The 18,439-nt window shown below is 38.5% G+C and overlaps 1 protein-coding gene across 1 annotated transcript in view; it reads left to right on the top strand.

Moving 5' to 3' along the window:
- roraa (RAR-related orphan receptor A, paralog a) overlaps positions 1 to 18,439 on the top strand; it is a 266,296-nt gene that overhangs the window by 85,364 nt on the left and 162,493 nt on the right. The window lies entirely within an intron of this gene.

Consider the following 18,439-nt stretch of genomic DNA (forward strand, 5'->3'; position numbering starts at 1 on the left):
ACTTCTATGGGTGTAAAAGGAATGAAGTTTTGTTTAAGAAATTTGTCTTGCTAATTATTGTTGCGAAATGAAAAACTACAAACACAGGACCTAAAGACTGCCCCATTTAGAACATTAACTACAGTACATTCAAGGAGAAAAGGGAGAACACGCAGGTGTCGCAGTAAAAGAGTGGTGAGTGTACTCTCTGTATTTTTAGGGAGCTTGTGGGGCAGTTGTGTTTAACACAGAGTAATGACAACTTCTCTGCTGAACTAGTACAAATTGATGTCCAGCCAGGTTGATTTTATACTCCCCAAAATTTCAATGCATTTCTTCAGCAAGCTAATTAACATACCCCTCATTTGCATCCATTTGTGCATATACAGTACTTTAATGTCAGATCTAATTATGATTATGTGATATTGAAGAGACAGACTAAATTAGTGATGATTGATATGTAAAGCCGGAAAGCCAAGCAAAAGTGACAGTAGGCTTGTATAAAGAAAATAAATGAAACTTTCTTAAAGTGAATATTTATTGACCTGAATTTGCCCAGATAGTTCTACCTTGTCAGGGTGAAACATAAAATTTGTGGAGCCATTTGGGGTTTTTTTCTGTATTTTTTCAAGAAAAATCATGAACTGTAATACCAATTTAAGGCAACTAAGCAGTAGACATGGCTCAAAGTAATAAAGAAAACCAGCGAGTTTATGTCAGGAAATGTTCAGTTTTCAATTTTCAACAATTGATTATTGTTTGTGCAACTTTTCAAAATAGGCTTATTTCATCTAAATTAAAAAACAATACGAACTGTGATGGTCAGTGCTGCTGCCTCACAGCTCTGGGTGTCTTCTGTGTCCAGGTTGCCCCTGTAGAAACCCCTGCTTTCCTCTGACCTTCCACACACATGCTGATGGGGTAAATTGGCCCCCGCATGTGTGAGTGCGTCCTGTCCTGGACAGTGTGTCACCTTATACCCTGCGCCTTCGCACTGAACAGGAATAAATACGCAGCTTTATGGTGATGGATGGAAAAAAATGAAATACAGAATGATATAGATCCAAGTTAGAAACAGCACATGATTCGATGATTTGTTCTTTTGTTACAGAATAGTTCAAATGTCTCTGAGAAAAATTCTTTACCAGATGCCTGATTGTTTTCCCCATCTACTTATCCATATCCACACATTCCCAAACACATACTGTATACCTCTGTAAGTAGCAACGTATTGGCACCATCCAAGCTGCTAATAAGGACATGCTGTATCAGCAAATCTGGTATGGGATGCTCTTTTATTGTACATATGTAAATTCGACATGCAAAATTCTTTTTGTTTTGTCTGACTGGTCAGACTTGTCATTAGAAACTCTTAATTTCAAACAGGTCCTGATATACGGGTGTAATGTTTTTGTGCAGTTCCTCTTTTTAAGAAGGAGTACAATGTGGGCCCCATGGTGAAATTGATGGATTATAGCACTTCATGGCAGCATAACCGGGGAATTATTTCCTGAGGATTATTTTGCATCTGGAAACACTTCAATCCGAGATTAAGACACAAAGTAAAATGAAATCATGTAGGGGAATTTTATGACTTGTCATTTAAGGCGATTAGCCGATTGCTTGAGTGATGTCTGTGACAGCCAGATACATCACTAATGCAATATGATTTAGTGGCAGTCATGGTGTTTGACCTTTCCCACTCCCACTCTGCTCTTGAAATATGCCGGTAAACCCCTCCCTGACCCCACCCACTCTTTGTTTTACATTCTGGTATAAAATGTATTGTCTCAGGATTACGTAGCAGAAATATTTCAGGGCTTCTGGAGTTCCCTTATGACTTGGATTCTCAGTAAACCGTTCAAAACGCTGTTGTTTTGATAAAAAGTGGTTACCAGGGTGATTCCTTTAATAGGCCCAGGCCTTGGTTTCTTCCTCTGGTGACGACTGTTTGTTTTCATTCCTAATTGCCTTTTTGAATTTAACTTTATCATGTAATTCTTTCAACAGAACGGCTCTTCTTCACTCTCGTATTCACTCTCCCTCCACATTTCACTTCCCTAGCAACCACCCCCATTCCAAACAACACAAGTGCTCCCCTCTGTCGTTAAGGAGTAATCCAGTACCTGGAGAACGAGTGTGTCAGACTATGTTGGCATAAGAGGAAGGGGCGAGGAGGCATGGGGAAGGAGCTAATTTCATTTCTCTGAGACTTAATGAAGATACTTTTTGAGTGGGTAGTCAGAAGAAATTAATGGGAACTGTGTCCCAGTGAAGCACGAGGTGGGGTCTGTCGAATCCAGATTCCCAATAATAGACTGTTAGAGTGGATTTTCGTAAGGATTTTAAAGAGAAATGGCAGAGCATATGCTCCGAACGGTATGAAAGGCTTCTTGCTGTTGTTTTGTTGTCTCCTTGCATTTGGAGCATTGCGGGTGATGACTTCATTGTAGGAAATCGAATGAGGTCCACCAATGAAAAAGACAAATTGGAGGGGAAAAAAAGGCCTAAAGCTAGAGGTTCTGTGACATACAGCAACACGGCATCTTGTCTAATTAAAGTTGCAGCTTGAAGGAATGCTGCAGCATGTGAGGTTCAGTATGTTGTGATTTGGAACTACTGTATAGAAAGGCCATCACATTATAGTAGCTCGATGCCATTGAGTTATCGAAGCAATATGAAATTTGCCTTATACAGTATGTTTCTTCAGCTACCCAGACACTGCCCATAAATATAAACACGTGCAATGTTAATGCTTTGTTACATTACATGATGAATGATTCATTTTTGAGATTTGTGAGATGTAGAAGCGGTTAAGTTTAGATTTTTTTTAATTGTTTTGTAAGAAAAAAATGGATGTGCTTTTTGAAATATTTTTTTTTTGTTAGGATTAATTAATGCAAGTACTTTCATTAAATGAAGTAAGGTTAGTGGCATTCTATTCCAGAAAATGAATTATGACTCTTCTCTTTTTTCTGTATGCTTTTGAATAGGGAACTGTGGAGGACAGATTTGTTTTATCTTCATGCCAATGGGGAAAAAACTGAGCTTTTCTTATAAGAGCTTCAATTTCTTTTCCTGAATGTTGTGTCCTCTGATGTGGTATGTCTATGCCTTGGGATATACCCAATATTGAATTTGACTGACTCAGGACTTCTTTTAAACAATAATGTTGTCTCTCAAGATGGTGATGCCTCATGTCAGGTACAACAGTCTGGACTGAGTTGTCTGTTTAGGTCACCAGGTTAATTTCACTTCAGTTAACATGTGTACCTTCTCAGGGGTTTGCTGTCCACTGTCTCTGTGATGACCTCATGATAGAGGCCATAGGAGAAATTTAGACTCTGAGGTGTCATTTTTTTCCTGCCTCAGGCAAATCCAGTTGTCAGGTTATCTTGAAATGTAAATTTGGAATGATTGGGAGAGAAGTAAAACATCTGTCTGAGAGTTTAGGATTTGCAGCCCCCCTTAACATTTTCAAGGAGACAGAAATATTACTTGTTTTCAAATATTTTCCAGCATTTTCTCTTTCTTTCAAGAAGTGTTTTTAACTATGCGACGTGATCCTTAGCCTGTGACTGTTCTACACTGCAAGTCCCCTTTAGAGAATTAATTAGTAGCAATTTGAGTTACTTATTTCTGTTTGTAGATGTCTAATGATTAATGGTTAAATATGGAATAAATCCTGTATATGTACTTTAACATGAGGTAATATGATAAGGCCTGATTAACCCTTCAACTTTTGAATGCTTCCTTGTCATTTTCCAGACTTGGCACGAATCTTTGGTTAATCCAAACCAAAATCCAAAAATGATGCTTAGTGGCAACCAGCTCATAAATTCAACACAATTCTGCCTCCAATATTTCATTAGGTGTTATAGAGTCTGTATGACATCTGTTTGCTGGTTGCAGTCTTCCCTGATAGGAGAAAATAAGGGCCTGTTTTGCCATGTGTATAAATATAAAACCCTTGTCAAACTGAAAATGAAATGCCTTGGCATTTATTTAATATGTAACAGAAATGCAACCTCAGAATGTAGTAGGCACAAACATAGCAATACCCTGACATAGACATTAGTACAGGAGGCTATCTTATTGAATTATTCCTGTGAATATGAATTGGTTCTTTGTCCAATCACAACACCTCTGAAGATAGCTTAATCTTTTATGAGGTTGTGATTGGACAGAGAGCTAATTAATATTTCTGGCCATATTTTATTGCAGCTGCTGCTCTTAACTTTCACCCTAACCTGAAAGAGTGTTCTTCTAAAATCTCAGTCGAATCTTGACTATTGACTTCTCTCTTATTTCTAAAAAAATACAAGACCTCCCAGCAAATTCCAGGATATACAGTAAAAGCTGATCCCTACCTGGAGATTCCAAGTTAATCCCCTAAGCTGCTATTACATGAAAACCTATTTGACTGTGAATATGACACAATTTATGTAGTGAAAACACTAATTAAAGGCCATGTCAGATGGTGTTAAGGGATAACTACTGTACATTAGTAACAAAATGTTAACTGTATTTTATTGTATTTTGTTGCTCAGACCTTGTACGTTGTGCTTACTTTCATATCACTTTGAAAAAGAAAGTGAGAAATGAAGATTTGAAGAGCTAAAATCTTTGAAAGCCTTCTTTAGTGAGGATCTTGAGTATAAACTGCCCTTCATAATTCATTTATATGGAGGATTTTTTTTTAACCTATGATAACATAAGGTCTTTTTTAAAAAAAATCAGTAACATTTGTGCTTGTGGCAGATCTCAGATGCTGCTAGAACGAAGCACTGGTGGTAGAGTGTGGGTTACTTTCTTCACAGCTTCTGTTGTTTGTGAAAAAAGAAGGAAATAGGAAGGCATCAATTAGCCACTCTCAGGGAGGAATAAAAAAGCATTGAAAACTAATGAGTGTTTTGGGTTTACCTGCTGTTATGTAATTTATATCTTGTTAAGTCATCCATCACTTTCGAGCTTAGCTGCAAGTGAGAATCTCTCTGTTGCTGTTTCTGCTTGTGGAAAAAGGCCAAAAATAAAGACTGGCATGCAGTAAAATGACATACAGTACAGTCTCCTTTTTTCCTGTTATTATCATCGTCATCATGTGGTGTATGGCATTATCCAAGTAGGATTTAACTTAGATTTTGCCTCTAGATCACTGAATCAAATTGACAGATTTTGAACCTGAAATACTAAGTATATGGTTGCTTTCTCTACATTATTTTTATTTTAGATAGTTATTTACAGCCACGATTCTTTTCACATTCAAATCTTTCATTTCGGTCTTCATTTTTTTAGGGACTATGCACTGCACCATTAGTTAATTAACTGCATGTCAGAGCATCAAGTTTGATTTCAAACCCATGTGTCCATTCATCTTTGTCATAAGGAAGAGAGGAAGAACCTACAAGCATGCATAGGTACATACTGTACATTCCTGGGGAAATGATTTGGAATCCAAGGGACTGTGAATGTACAGTAATTCCACAGAGAGCATGCTTTTGTGGCTTTAGCAATACAGAAGGTTACTCCAGCTTTCCAAATTCAAACATGTACTTTACAGCCATGGACCTATTATTTTACATCATATGTCTGACATTTCTGTAAGAAAGACATCCATTGAGAATGTGAAAATACAGGTGTTTCAGTTATTAAGGTTTTTCTTTCCTTGTAAAAGTTTTATCCATCAGACTGAATGGGTTCCTTCACCTTTGTTTGACAGTGATCTAACTAAATGTTTCAATTGTGCTCTGAACAGAAGAAAAGGCAGCAATACCTTTTCATACTTGAATTGCAAGAGTGCCATTCAAAGGTTTGTGAAGGACAGTTGTTAATGGCTAGAAACGCAGCCAGCTGCCATAAACATAAACATCTGAAATGCCTTTCAGTACAAGCTAACATAAAGGCAGAAAAAGACCATCTGGGCAAAAGTAACACAGACTTACAGTTCATGAAGATCAGTGTGTTTATACAGGGGCAAAGGTTTATTACAACTTATCTTCTACACTTTGAACTCAAGGCTTTGAACTTTTAAAAAGTACTCCTCACCGGCCTGAACTTACTGTAGGAATTGTCAAATTAACAGTTTTATTTTTTTCTGTTACCTCTCCTAAATAAGGCCTTAAATTATTGATAATGGGCTATAAAATGTTGAAAAGAAATGTTCCAGGAACAGCTATGTTTAAGAAAACAGATTCAGTATCACACTTAACAGAATATAGCACAGTAACTGTCTAATGCTAGTACATAGCTCAAATCCAGACTTCGCCTTCCCTGGCTTTGACAGGAGCCTCTATCTCGAAAAAAAAGGCAGTTTGAACGATTAATAGAGTACAGCTTGCAACACCAGGGTCTGGCCATTAAAAAGTTTAAGTTTCAAAAAAGTATTTTTCAGGACCCATGAGGTAAACTTGACAAAGAAGCCTTTTAATTCTATAATGTGTACCATAAAAGTTTAATGATTCTCAATTTTTCTAGGTCCTAGTTAGAGGCATGTAAGAGAAACACTTTCAATAATGCCTCAGGCACTGAAATAGTAGTATCGGCTATGACATTCTGTAAAGCACAAAGACAAAAAACAACTTGCTTTTAGCAAATGAGCATTCAGATACAATGGCAGGGCAATGCGTAGAAGTGTAATCAACATCTGGTATGGAGATTTGTCGGTTAATCTTTCACATTTTGGCCTAAGGCCAGGTACTCTTCATAGGGTACTTCAGGTCTTCTTTTAATGCAAGGTTGTGACATTTGATGAAGGATAATAGTGTTAAGCTCTGTTTTCAGCTCAGATGAGCTGTAAGAAGCTGGGCATTCAAGAGTTTTATTTTCTGTTCAGATGGGAAAAAACAGGGCCCTTTCAATTTCAGAGAAGCCTGGGAAAGGTTGTCTTTGTCCTCTGTTTGAAATCGGTGAGCAAGAGAGGATTGAGATACAAAAGGCAGAAGAGTGTCACTTCTTCAGTGACGTGCAATGCTGATTCTGTTTCAGCTCGTTATGTGATTACTACCTATGCTTGTCTTCAAGCTCGCTGTGTCATTTGTCATCTGATTCAGAAAACCAAAACCAGTCTCAGAACAAAGTTGTGTCTTTAGCTGAATGACTTTCACTTGAGCCAAGGATAGGGTGGGCATGAAGACAGATGTACTCTCCCATGCCCTTATCCCTATTCCCTCTGGAGCAGAGTTAAAGCTCACCAGCTCTGCAGGCTATACTTTATAGAGAATTAAATGACCCTCTGACATCTGCCAATCTGTCACTCTCCTGACAAGCTATAAACATCACACTCCCAGGCTGTTTTGTTAAAGCCTTCACAACTGCAGCACTTTGCCCTGATTCTCCAAACATAGTTTAGAACCTCTTTCTTTTATTCCCTTATTTACGTATTCGGTCTTTTTTTCTAAATCATGATTTAATGAAGACTATCATTATGGTCTTTAAATTTTTAATTTTCTGCTCTGCGTCAGCTTCCAAGGATAGCTCTTGCTTGCTCTTATGGGAGTCTCACTGCTGGGCTGGAAGGAAATTGAAGCACTGGAGCTCAGAGACTCCAGCCACGTCTAACTCAAGAGATGTTAACAAAGGCTTAGATAAGGTGTGAGGCCTGTCTGGCATTGACAGACAAGCCTGGTCTCGCTCAGTGGTGCCTTTTACCCGATAAGGGAAAATGTCAGTGTGGTGTTCGGAAATGTTATTTATCTTGGATTTCTGGCAGTGTGTGTCATATGGTTTTATTATTAACATTTACCAATATTTATGTTGTTGCTGATGCTTGCTGCAATGATCAGAATTTCTGTTTGCAAGGTGATAATGCAGCATCTCCCATTGAGATGGTGTGAACTTGAGTGTGGTACATGAATGACTGTGATGACAGTAATGTCTGTATGAAAAGGAATCACATAAGAATTTCCTCTCACTGATTTCAGTATTTGTCGTGGGAACCTTATGCAAGCTGTCCTGCCAAAGCCTGCTTTTAAAAAATGATTGTAATGCCAAATTAGTTAAATATTCAATATCTGAAACACAGCGGACGTTCAAATTTAGGACAAGGACATTGAAAGGAAATTAGAGTAAGTCCAATTTAACCAAACCTAGTTGATATGCTAGAACATTCGGATATTCAGCTAGTATCATAGTATAGTATCAGCTACTGTAAATTAATAGAACTCTTAAAGGATTAATGTCTTCAGTTCCCAGATCGGCAACGTAGCCGATGCTAACCAGCATCACAATTACAACGTGATCTGTGCAGGTGGGGAAATCTTTTTTTTTTAAACTTGATAATAGTAAGGTAATATGTAGGCAAGATTCACATTTAAATGATTGGCATTTTATTCCTTAAGTTACATTAATGCTCCCTTCTAGGAAACCAAAGCTAAATATGTAAGCACTTTAAATTTAACAGTTTCCTGGGACTTAGTTGCCAACTCCAACTCTTTTTTTCTGTGATTGTTTAAACATTGAAAACTTAATAATACACTTCAGGTTTCACTTTTCTTTACCCATTTATTCTGTAGTGCTGTATGGCAAGAGAGAGACAGGGTCGAGTTCACAGCATTATTTCCTTTTAGGTTGTCTGTTTTTGTTTTTCCTCCACAAACAAAAATTAATCGTTTTAGACCTAAATTCAGCTTCAAAGTGAGACTTTGTGCACGGAGAATTGTGGTTTTTTTTTAACAGCGTTTTTTTTTTACAAACGAAATGGCACAAACCTAGGGCAACACAAGATACTTTGTGCCGGCCACAGTGTCTCTGTGGGGACCAGAAGGTCATTGCCTCCCATTGTTTTAAAGCAGTAGCCTTTACCTGCCTGACCTGCTCTCAGGGACAGCAGAACAATACAGGAAGTGACCAGATAGCGGATGGGCTCTGCTGTGTTGCTTACTGATGAGAGGGATGATTAATCAACAGCACTTAGTTTCATAGGCTCCGCCAGCATGCAGCTACTCTGGTGTTTGTTAAGTCACGTCTTAAAAATGTTACCTCGCATCTTTGTCCAACAGGATTAATCTGTTTTGCCTCCTGTTTGTCACTCACAGGGCTGGAAGGTGTCAGTCCCGGTAATGAACAAGTTTAAAGTTTACCTGTCAAGTACTGGAGCCTGAAGTGAAGAAGTTGATGAAGTTTAACAGGGTCAGCACTTCAAAACATTGTATACTGGAGGGCAAGAAAAAAAGCAACAACATAATACTCCATTGTAAAAAATTTAATAAATCACATTTTTAGCACTTTTGTGGATTTAGTTACATGTGCTCTGCAATCACAGTGGAGTAATATTTAGAGCTCTGGCCTTATTCTGAGATTGCTGCTTTATGAAACACTGTTCTTCCCATTTTTTGATCTCGGCAGGGTGCAGAAAAAATACTATGTGTTTGGATTGGCTTCGCTGTTTGGTTTAGGAACATCCCACCTTCATCTGTGAGTGTTAAACCTCAGCCTTCACCTCCCATTCCAAAAGAAGTACTATCATATATTCACACAGCTCTTAAAATCGATTTGATGTTTGATAACCTGATTTTACTAAACAATAAACTTTAAGCTTGAACGACTTACAGTAGATCTGTGCAGGTCTAGACAAAATGGTTATGGGGGAGTGGTAGAAACTATCCAGCCCTGTTGTTTGAAGACTTGATACCCTGTCGTCTTTCAAGAAATGAATGAATGAATTCTTGAGATCATTTAACCAAGAAACTGGATGTTTTCCTCTGATTTTAACTTTTCTTATATTCTTACACTGATGTAATTGGACCCAGAGCCTATCCCAGCAAGCTAAGAGCACATGGCAGGATACACCCTGGCCAGTCCATCACAAGGGCAGACATACTGTAGACACGCACTCACTCACACCAAAGCCAGAAACCAATGAGTTTCCCAGAATCCAGTTACCTACCAGTATCTGGTTGGCCTGTGGAAGGAAACCTGAATACCCAGGGAAAACCCACACAAACATAGAAAGTCCGTGCAGATAACAACTGGAATTGAACCCAGGGCCCCAGTGCTGTGAGGCAGCAATTCTAACCACGGTGTCATCAGAATCACTGCATTTTCTTGATGGTGTCAGCCTCTAAGAAAGCTGTCAACTAATTTGATCAATAGTGAGTCCTTCAGGTAATACAGGTAATTGCAATGACAAAAGTCTACAAAAATTGTATGTTAATACTGTAGATGTAAGATTGTAAGTTGAAAAAATAAAAATCTGGAAACTATTATCTGAAATATGAGGACTGTAGATTAAGTATAAAAAGAAAACATTCTGGACAATTTCCTCACCCCTCTCAAATAATTCTTGCTCCTGTACAGAGGTCTCCATTAAGAGCATCAATTTCTTAAAAATCTTCTTAATTGAGGCAGTGTGGAAGCTGGTGTTGAATGTAAAAAGGCATCTAGAAATAGTTATTATGTAATATCTTGGAGTTGTGCAACATGTTTCTGAAATTGAAGGAGCCCTCAGCTTCAAGTGCCATTGGCTTTTTGTTAAAAGTCTTGCATGATGCTCTGTGCTTGAGCAGTGGAGTGCAGCTTTATTATTGAAAAGACAATCATTTCCAAAGATGAGTGGGTTAACGAGAATCTGTAATTGGTTTAGAAGGATTCATAGCCACTTGAGTTCAGGCATTACTCAAGGCTGAAGGATTTTTTCTTCCTTGTCAACAGTGCTGCTGCTTGTTAGTGCTTTTTGTTTCATTTGTAGAAATGAGGGAAGTCATCAAGCAAAATCTGTTACAAAAATCTAAATTTCTATGCCGTGGAGTGAGTAATGTCAGTATTTTTGTCTGTATTGTGTTTTCTTAAATAAAGTGGCTACATGATGTTACTGCAAGCGAAAAAGCACACTGACATCTCTGCACCCCCATTACAGATATACTGTAACACCTCTGGCTGTAGCTTGCTTAAAAGGAGTATTGCATAAAGTAAAAAACTGAATGGTATTTGATGAATCTGTACAGTATATCAATCCTGTTCTATGCTGATATTTGTTTGTGTAATTCTTTGGTAAATTAATAAATGGTGAGTAGTTGCATTTTCCATATTCTGTTATAGTTTTGCTTTGTATCAGGCACTTTTGTAACCTTCATGCTGTTTAGTGTACAGTACCTGCAGACTGCTTGTGCAGTGAAGAAGCCCAAAGCTTCACTGAGGGTGTTTGAAAAAGAGGATGTCCCTTTAACTTGGGCTTCTTTTGGGCACAAGGGACCCAAATGAGCATGTTGTCTCTCGCTCTTAACCAAATTTATTGCCACTCTTTCTCTGCTTCCCTAACAAAGGCTCGGTCCCAGAATTCCCAGCTTATTTGTCAAAGCACCGCACCTGTGAGGGTTCCTGCTCAAGATAAATTTTAGGTTGGAGCAGTCGGATAGGAATAAATCTTTTTTTTCTTTTTTCAGTGAATGGTGGGTTGCGAATGAGCATTCTCCTCACATGAAGCGTGCTCGTGAAAGCGATGATAAATTGCGCTCTTTGTTGACACCTTCATTGGGTTATTTATGGCTCATTAATTGAACTGAAAAGGAGACTTGTTGGCACAGCGGGGAGACTTTGCAAGTCTTCTATCGTGTTGCCTGGTAAGGACTTGAGGGGTAGGAGGAAAGGCAGGCTTTTTCTCCGGATCATTTCCTGTTCAGTTAAAAAAATCACATCGGGGCATCGGGAACGGTTTCATCAACAATAGAAAATAAAGTAGGGTGACAACCATGAGGACTATTCCTTTTTTTCTTCTTTTGAATGTCTTGGTTTTAATTTAAACTCCTTCACATCCTGAAAAGATTTGTGAATCCCTCTTCATGTATTCAAATGGGTTTTGAAAAGGACCATAATTATGAAGATAGGATTGTGCTTTAAGTCTGTGCCATTACTTTTTCTAGTGAGTGGACACTAGCTTTAGCGTCTAATGACATTGTTCTATAGTTTTCTGAACCCCCAGTGACAGTCAGCAGACTATTAGTTTTAAATAGGTTATAATTCAGAATACACTCAGAGGTAAAGTAAACTGAACCAACACACAGTGTAAGGTTTTAATGTGTTGTTCTTCAATTGCCTTTCAGATCGTTGATGCAGCAAATTCAACATTTTGTGTGATAGCTTGACAATGTTCAGGTCTTTCAAGGATTCCACTTTTTCAGGGAGAAAGGGTATTTCTGACACCAGTACATGCACATGCTGTTAATTAACAAGTGGATTAACGAAGCTCGTTTCATGCAATGAAGTACCTCAGAGCACTTCAAAGAGCCATTCGAGTGCCGTGCAAGGTACTGTAATGAGGGCTTTGTGTGCTGTGGCAGCACAGAGTTAGTGGGGGAGGGAGCAAGGGGTGATTTCATATCACACCAGGCAGAAAGAAACCACTTCACTGGGTCTAACCCTGCAGTTCTCAGCTGCTCATTCAGGCTTGCATTTTATGTAAGTCTTGCTGTACTGCCCATAACTATCCAATGCTATTAGGCCGGTGCACGATCTGTTTTAATGTGTTTTCTTTTGACAGTGCAATTCACTGAACCATTTTATATTTGCCCATGTCTCAGAAGCACCTCCTAGTCTGTAGCGTGAATGATTTTAAAGACCTAGATTCGCCTCCAGATCACCCCAGCCTCGTGCCTGTTCCCCATCTTACAGGCTTAGAAATGCTGCGACACTGTAAATTCGTATTATGACCAGGACTGCTGACCACATTGCCTCTTCCAGTGAAGGGTCTGGCACTCCATGGCTGACAGTTCAGTTCAGTCCTGTCTCTGTTCACTCAAGATCTTCCCCTCCAAGAGGGATCCATCTGGCCTACCACAAGAAATGGATGAGTCTATCCTTGTCAGATGCTTGCTGGGGGTTATTGCTTTTTAAAGGATTATTTTTTCAAACCAGCCAGTAGATGCCAACCCTTTTGCTAGATGGGCAGATTTATTTTTAGCTGTGGAAATACAGGCTCAGTCTGACTGCTAACAAGGTACGTACAGTAGAGCCTCCAGTTTTTTTTTGATGCGGCAAACACGTGAGAGATGGTAATCTGCACTTCTCTTACATCGCACAACTGATCAGATTTTATCTTTGCAGAAGACAGCATTTGCTTTTAGGCTCCTTATTGCTGGTGAATAAAAGCTCCTCTGCGTTACTTAGAGGCCTGCTTACACAGACATGGCCTGTGCTGACAGATAAAAATCTCCTCAGCTCACAGATGCATACGGAATAGTGCGTGTTTCTAAATTTGGTGAAGATGAATTTTTGGGAAGCCAGAGTAGTCATTCTTTCATCGCTCTTGTTTACTTCAGTTTATCTTATAGTTTTATGTTGAGCTTGCCAGTGCATAACAATACATGTCTGCCCTTTTTGCATAGGCCCGCAAGCTGAAGTTTCTTTCATAGTGTGGCCAGCTGGAGGCTATGTACAGTGGTTGGGTTCTAACGTTAAATTTCTACAGAAGTTTTGAATAGTACAACTGACCTGAAGTACTGTAAATATTTTAGCTGAAAAAAAGTAAATGGCAGCTAGAAAATGCAATATTATGTACATTGTTACTTCTCTTTTAAGAGATTAGGATCAGTCAGATTTAAGCCAAAAAAAGGGTATTAAGGGATTTTAGAAACTTTAGTAAATGTTTTCCAAACTCTTAAAAAAAAGCAAGTTCAAAGAAGGAAATTAACGGTGTGGCCTCCAAATATCTGTTTTCAATTAGTGTTGAAGAAAAAGACAGCTGTTCTGTATCACTGGAAAAAAAAATTTTAATTGACGTCACAGTACTTTTTGCCAGTTTATGTCTGTCTACCAACTAAACATAAACATGCTTTTCTTTCTCCTAGCCAGTCATGTGTCATTCCAGAGTGGAGTGGGTCGAGGTCATTTTCTCTGATGAGCTCTATTTAGCTTGAAGACAAGTGTAATGGTAACAGACCATTGTGAAAAGTTCTAGAAAACCCAAGTTTGACACAGGTGTAATGGGACACATCTTTAAACCGCACTACACAAGACATATTTCAATGACACTTCAAAACTCTGGGGATGGTGGTATCTTTTGTTATCTTTGTGGAACTGTTGTAATGACTAAATTTTACATTACAGGGTTTACCATTGGTTCCAGTCCTTCTACACGTAGCCATTGCCATCTCCCATTATATTTACCTCCAGAGAATTTCAATTTGCATCCATCTACTTCCTATAACGTAAAATCTATCACAGCATTATAGCCTGGAATTCCGCTGCCTCGTACATTTTCCTCTGGTTTGTCACTCACTTTGATGGCCTCAGGTGTCCGTCTGGACATCTGGCGTGTAGCCAATCTCTTGGACATTATCATCCTGTTGGAAAGAAAAAAAGGGGCTCTGGTGCTTTATCAGCAATCAAGATAAATCAAAGCACTTTTTGGATTTCATTGACGCCAGGCACGGCTGACATCTTTCAGCTGCATGATTCTCCAGTATTCTTGCTGTCTCTGGTACTTTTTTTTTGTCATGTAGCACATAGTGTTAGCGTGCGCATTGAGCACTTGCTCAAATAAGCTGAATGCAATTTTACCGTAGTGCATACCTTTGTTTCTTCAAGAATAGTTCATTGTAGTTCTCTGCTTGTTGGCGGCTCTACACAGGCACTTTGCAGAATACAGTGTATGCAACGTTTTTAAACAGATTTTAATTTACATTTTATCATCTGAACATACAACTTCTGCTTGGTTTTATCACTCCTGCATGTGTTGACTGCCATGCGTTGACTTTGAAATCCCTATCTGACATATAAGGTGTTACTTGGTTTGGCACCATCTAATGGATTTACTTTAGAGCTGTGCTCCGAATCTGTGTTCTGCAAAATCTGTTTTTCTGTGACCAAGTGTTTTGCTGTGTGTGGCTCCCAGATTGTGGAATGCTCTTCCCAGGTTGTGACAGAAAATCTTTGCGTTTTCTCACGCTTAATTTTGTTGTTTTGTTTGTTGTTGTACAGCATCTTTAGATGGTTACTGAACAATGTTATATACTATAAATACAACTTATTAATAAGACTACAGTGTGCAGTGTGTGTTCTTTTTAAGAACAGCTGAATGCTAAATACCCAGGTGTTTAACATACTGTTGTGAGTCTCTTTCCCAGAAGTACTGTATACTATTGTATACCATATACAGTATACTACTGTATATTATTGTTTGATCATTCAGTAGTTTATTGTCACACTATTTTTAAAGTAACCAGTTCACTTGTAGATGGGGTTTTAACTTAGAATGACTTCTGTGCTTTTAAGTGACTTTTAAAAAGCATTGGAAAGAGCAGGACCAGTTGCACTCTTCTATAATAAGTACAGAAAGGGATATCAGTTTTCGGAAAATATTCAGTCACAGATTTTACTCTATACTGTGGGGGAATACATCTTTAACGTACTTAAAATATGGGAGAAGGCTTGTGAAAGTCATTCCAATTCACTGGCTCTGTCATCCCCTTGTGTGACAAATTCAGGCCGCCTCTGACTCTTAAAAAAACACAGGCATACATCACAAATACCCCAGTGAGTCTTAACTGGCAGCGATGCCTGAAACGGGAGACCTGTGGAAATTCGAGACGATGTTCTTCCTCCCTTTACCAGAAGAGGGCAGTCCTCCCAGCCGTGAAAACTCCCATATGACCTTGCAAGACGCTCCAGGCCCAGGACAGGAGCCAAGTGATGAAAGACTGTCCTCCTGACTGTCATTTTCTACCTGCCTGCTATTTTAGGACAACAGCCACATACAGTATCTTATTTCTTTAGATTTATCGACTGCAATCTTTCCTGTTAAATAACAACCGTTCCATCATTAAAGCTGCCTTCATAAATAGAAATTGAGATGTCACGAAAGGTGGTGTGATTTAAACCTACCTTAAACATTCATCTTGGATACCGAGCAAGGAAGGATTAAATGGCATGGGTTAGGGATGTAGTATTTAACATCTCAACTGTTTTTAACAATCTCAATTTGTTACATGAATTTATTTATGCATGCTGCCCTTAGAGACTAAAGCACTTCAGCTACAGCTCTCTCAATGAAAGAATTGTACATATTGCAATTTCCATTTTTGTCCTGCTCTCCAGCTTGAACTAGGAAATACATTTCCATGTTATTTTTTTCAGTGATTGTCCGCTAGCAAAGTCACCCATCGAATCCACATAACCGTTGTTACCTAGGCTACTGAAATGGCCGAGCTTAAACAGTGTCTGTCTTGGAGCAATTTCATCATCTGTATACAAATATATCTGTATAAAATATACAAAGCAATACATTTATAAAGGCCTCTCAAGATCAGTGCCCCTCCACCAAAGTCACATATTCTTAAACAATGGATATTATTGACACTAGTTATTTGAACTTTTGATTTCTGCAACTTAGCTTCCATGGACTGTAACTGTGAGTATCGAAGTGACATTTACCACCCTGTTGTATTTATAAGTGTTATATTTTTTGTCCTCTATACAAGCAGGAAATGCACCTGTAGTTTTTTGACAGAATGCACAACATCTTTTTCTGTAAAGCCCATATGTGGTCTCACGCTTTGGCAAACTCATCAGGGCCCAGTCGGTACCTGCAGGTAATTTCTGTCGGTGACTTAGCCTTCAACCTCCTTGTCTTGTGTGACCACACAGTGAGCTGCTTGGCATACGCTGGTGCACACTGTGCCCTGTGTGGGTGTGGGAAAACCAAACCATGTAAAGAGACAAGCTGCTGCTGAGTGAAAACCCCAAAAATGTTTCTCTTTTCAGAAGATATGCTGAGTGAAAGCAGAGTCTTGAAAATTCTTTGAAGACGTAACGATGGCTCACCTTAAAACTATTGAATCAATGTAGTCTTGAGTCAATTGGCTGTCTTTTGGATTGGTTACTCATTATAAAGACGTGAGTTTGTGAATCCACAAACCTGTAGATGACTGTATTTCTTCTTACCATGCTGCAGGGTCTCACACATGATTTGGGCTTGGGGACCATTCAGACTAGATGTCCTTTTTTTGCTGAAACAGGACTACAGTTACAATCTCCGTCCACTGAGTGGCATGTGTTCTACAACAAACCTCCCTCAAAAGAAAAGAGTGGTCGCTAGTAATGTGTGATAAACCTAAATCACATCCCAAAATATAAATATAAGGGAAAGACAGGAAAAAATATAGGGAAAGATATCAATATTTATCCTCATGCAAACTGAACAATATGCTGTCAAGAAGAGCAACAAATAATACACAACTTCATTTCAGCCAGCAGCAGTTTTTTGTTTTGATTATACTTTCTGGCTACATGTGTGTTTTTATTTTATCTCTTACTATGGTGTTACAAGGACAGAGTAAGTTCCAAAAGGGCGATGAGCACATGTTTAACGACTTGGCAGCAACACGTGAAAATAATTTTAAATGTCTATCAGTGCACTCCCATTTTGAAAAATGGTCAGGGCCAGCCCTGTGTCAGTTAAAGAGTTCCCTCTTTCCTCAAGCACTGGCAGATTGAAATCACTCTGTTAGCATTACTGTTAGCAGCTATTTTGTGCTAATCTTTCATTTTGCAACTGCAACATTTGGAGCAGTAATACATCCTTTTAAAATGGTACATAGAAATATAATAACTTTACTTCAGTATTCCATGGTTCACCAGTTTGTAGAACTTTTTGTTCTTTTGAAGCATAGAAACATAATAAAGGTTACATATCAGAGCAGGCCATTTTGTTTGCATAGTGTGGTGATGCTTGCATTTCTTCTGGGCTTTGTGTTATATTGGCAGAAGCTTTGTGTTATATCTGCGTTGTTGTTTTTCCAATGTATTTTTATTTTAATTAATTCCTGAAGAATAAAGAACAGAAAAACCTTTACTAAGACACAGTACACAGAATGTATTTTCTTCAAGTCCGTTTTATTGTGTAAACATAAATGTGTGTTTAGTGGAGATTTTGGTGAGAAAACCCGCAGTATAGCTTTTCCATTTAACTTAGATGTCTTAATTTTCTTAGTCAAGAGTACAGACCTAGTAGGTTGGTGTCAATAAATAATTCATTCATGGAGCTGAGAACACTTCTAAAGAGTTTGTTTGGATTTGTTACGTGGATTCCTATAGAATATAATAATTTTCCTGTAGGAAAAAATGTAATAGATAACTATATTCTTATAGAACAGATTCAGTCACACCTTAGAACAGGTGATCATTGTTACCTTTTCTTGACAGATGTATTGATTTAATAAATAATGTTATTAATTCCTTGCATTTGTACAAAGATTCTAAAGCACTTAATATACAGTATAGGAGGGGTCCTTCGTCATCCTGCACTGAAATGCATAAACACCTTGGGAACATGAAACAGCTCCACTACACAGCAGATCAGGTGGAGGAGAGGGAAGTGACGTCGCCAACTGAGTTAAAGGAGATTTCACGGAGGCTAGCTTGTATTGCCCAAACTAGAATCTAGGCAAGGCTTGAAGTTTAACACCCCAACTCTTTCAAACGGGTCCCAGATCATAAAAGACAGAAAAACAGCACAGTACATACAGGTACA

The sequence above is a fragment of the Atractosteus spatula genome, chromosome 7, assembly GCF_055471065.1.
Source record: "Atractosteus spatula isolate fAtrSpa1 chromosome 7, fAtrSpa1.hap1, whole genome shotgun sequence".
NCBI lineage: Eukaryota > Metazoa > Chordata > Actinopteri > Semionotiformes > Lepisosteidae > Atractosteus > Atractosteus spatula.